Source organism: Humulus lupulus, chromosome 2 (genome assembly GCF_963169125.1).
Source record: "Humulus lupulus chromosome 2, drHumLupu1.1, whole genome shotgun sequence".
Taxonomy (NCBI): Eukaryota; Viridiplantae; Streptophyta; class Magnoliopsida; order Rosales; family Cannabaceae; genus Humulus; species Humulus lupulus.
The window spans coordinates 236,265,612-236,268,910 of NC_084794.1; the positions used below are offsets into that span (position 1 = coordinate 236,265,612).

The 3,299-nt window shown below is 45.1% G+C and overlaps 1 non-coding gene across 1 annotated transcript; it reads left to right on the forward strand.

Moving 5' to 3' along the window:
• Window positions 1–2,308: 2,308 nt before the first annotated feature.
• On the forward strand, window positions 2,309–2,415 carry LOC133820428 (small nucleolar RNA R71). The gene has a single exon (XR_009886838.1). It is a non-coding gene; the product is annotated as a small nucleolar RNA R71 (small nucleolar RNA).
• Window positions 2,416–3,299: the final 884 nt, after the last annotated feature.

Consider the following 3,299-nt stretch of genomic DNA (forward strand, 5'->3'; position numbering starts at 1 on the left):
TCCAACGTTACCGTTGGTTGTGAGAGGGGGTAGTCGACTCAGAATATCCTGGATTTGCTGACCAGCTGCTGCTAGCTGGCTCCTCAGCTGAGCATTCTCCATCTCCACCGCAGTGTAATAACATGGATTCGGATTAGGCGGTCGGGGCGCCGAACTACCAGTGTCGTCTTGGCCGGCCGGCTGCTTTCCCGGCCTCTGCTGGACTTCAGGAACTTGCTCATCAGGGAGGGCAACATGGCGGGCCTCCTGCCCATCATGCTGTTCTGTCTCGTTGCCATGTTTGGATCGAGTGGTCACCATAGTTGTATGTTTGTGGTAGTACTAATCGGACTTGCTCTCAATGAAAGCACCAAACTGTTGACGCGGTTCTTCGGCAACAGATAATTAAGAGAAGAAGAGAAAGAGATTAGTACTAAAAGTAGAACCGTCACAGATATGAAATCTTTGGGGGAAGAACTAGGTGACTTGAGACACGTTTTTAAGTGGTTCGAAGGTTAAAATCCTTCTACTCCACTAGTCAATATTATTGATATTCTCTGGGTAATTGGTTTACAAAGTATATAGTTCTTAAAAGACTATTTTTCCAACCCCTATCAACTCCCAGGGTCTCCATATTTATAGGAGAAGGCACCTGGAAGTTGGTAGGGAGGTCATCCCGTGACCTTACCATTTGTCATATCAAGTCTGTGATATTCATGATTAATTCCTAAACCTGACACACAAGTGTGGTCTAATCAGTATGGAAGGAGATAATGGGCCGCACGGCCCAACTCGTCCGTGGGTGTCTGAATACGCACGTTCCTGCTGCGTGTCCGAGAAGTCAGGGGGATATCGGACACGTGATGGCAGGAATATGCACGTTTATCTTGCGTGTTGACTTCCCATAGGGTCAGAGCTTCCTGAGAAGCTCGCTACCGGAGCAATCCATAACCCGAGCTTATCCGTCAGTGGTCGCCGGATGTTATTCCCAGCTCCTGGTGCAACAAGCGCGAGCTGGAAACAGGACCCCCTCGAGCTAGAAAGGGCCTGGCCTGGAAATAGAGCCTCTGGCCTGTGGGAGCCTCGGACTAAATCATGTTTAGTCCGAGGCTCGTCCTGCTAAACAGCCCGCGTGAAAACCAGGGCGTACACTTGGTAAGAGCCACTGTCTCAAATTCTCCTAACCTTCTCTTCCTTGTATGAATATCTTTCATGAATTTCACATAGTTAGTCATTTTCTCAAGTGCCTCTACAAGTGGGATATTGATATGCAACTACTTCAACATATCTAGAAACTTCTTGAATTGAGAATCCAACTTTTGCTTCTGAAAGCGTTGAGGAAATGGAGGTGGCTTCTTTGAAATTGAGCTTGTTGGTTGGCAATGCTGTGGCATCCCTGCAGCATTTTGGGCAGATGCAGATTTTTGTGCTCTAGGAAGTTCAGCATCTTTTTTAAATTCCTCGTTTATTTGGATTGAAGAGGGATCACTCTCATGCCCAAAATCGGTCTTATCCTTCTCCAACTCCTTTCCACTCCTCAAAATGACCGCTTTACAATGTTCCTTCCCCACATTCCTTGGATTCTCGGTATCACTTGGCAATGTATCGTGGGGTCTATTTCTAAGCTCATTAGCTAGTTTCCCAACTTGGTTTACTAAGTTCCTCAATGAAGCCGCTTGACTTTGAATCATGGCTTCATTCTTCACTATATACTCCTTCAACATGTTCTTAAGAGAGCTAGATTGCGTTGTTTGTTGTTGTGGCCTTTGTTGTGGTGCTTGTGGGGGGTAACCCGGTGGGAAATGTGGTCTCGGAGGCATAGAAGGATTGCTAAGGCCAGCTCCTTGATTACTCCATGAAAAATTAGGATGTTGCCTCCATGATGGGTTGTAGGAATTAGAATAAGGGCCATTCCTATTTTGGTTCCCCATGTAACACACAGCTGCTGGATTGGAAGGACAGTTGTCAAAAGTATGACCCTCACCACAATACACACAAGAAATGCTCTCCATTTGCCCCATTTGTGTCCCCATGGGCTGCCCCATTGATTGATTCATCCCCATATTCATTGTCTTGAGCATATTAGAAATATAGGATACTTGGGCTGCCAAAGAAGTGATGGCATCTACATCATGAATACCGGCCACCTTTCTACCTGTAGACAATCTAGAAGTGGGCACTGATAGTTGTTGTTGGATATTCTCTCAAGGATTTCATATGCCTCATTATAGGACTTAGAAAGAAGAGCCCCGTTCGCTGAAGGATCAACCACCATTCTAGTATGAGCGTTGAGACCGTTATAGAGGTCTCCATCTGGATGCAATGTGGAATACCATGGTGAGGGCATTTGCGCAACAACTCCTTAAACCTCTCCCATGCCTCATATAAAGATTCTTCATCAAGTTGTTGAAATGAAGTAATCTCATTGCGGAGCTTGGCATTTTTCGTGGGAGGAAAATACTTCATCAGAAACCGCTCAGCCAACTCTTGCCATGTACTCACAGAATCAGATGGCAAAGAGTTTAACCAAGCTCTAGCTCTGTCTCTTAAGGAGTATGGGAATAACTTTAGTCTCAGTGCATCCTCTGTCACTCCGGGCAGCTTGAAAGAGTCACTCACTTCAATGAACAAGTGAAGGTGAAGGTGAGGATCCTCTGTTGGCATTCCACTAAACTGGCCCACAGTTTGAAGCATCTGGAACATGACTGGCTTCAATTCAAACTGTGCTGCCTGAATTTCCGGTCTAATGATGCCCGGATTTAGCTCATTGAAGAGGGGGAGAGCATATTGCCTGATAGCACGATCTCTGTCATCAGCCACAATAACTGCTTTTTGCCCATTATTCGCAGCTACTCCCCCTTGAGCTACTCGATCTTGAGCAACTCCTGCTAGATTTACTGGTGGATCATGAGCGACTCCTGTTAGATTTGCTGCCCTCTGGGTAGCTCCCTGTTAAGCCCCTTGCTCAGCATCCATCACTACTACTTCCCTTTTTGACTTTTGTATTCTTCGCCTTCTTCTAAAGGTACGCTCGATTTCTAGATCAATGGGAAGTAGTTCAGGGTCTTGATTCTCGTTCATACACTATATAAACCTGAAATTGCACGAGAATCACCCAAGTTAGCACAAAAGAAAAAAAAACCAAATTGCAAGATAATTAACTTTACAATAATTGACTTTAAGCAATCCCCGGCAACAGCGCCAAAAACTTGTTGTGGATTTTCCTAAGTGTGTGCAAGTGTACACAATCGTTGAACAAGTAGTATAATGAAAGTAATTTTTATCGTCTCCTCAAGGATTGCCAAACAAATATTGTAAAG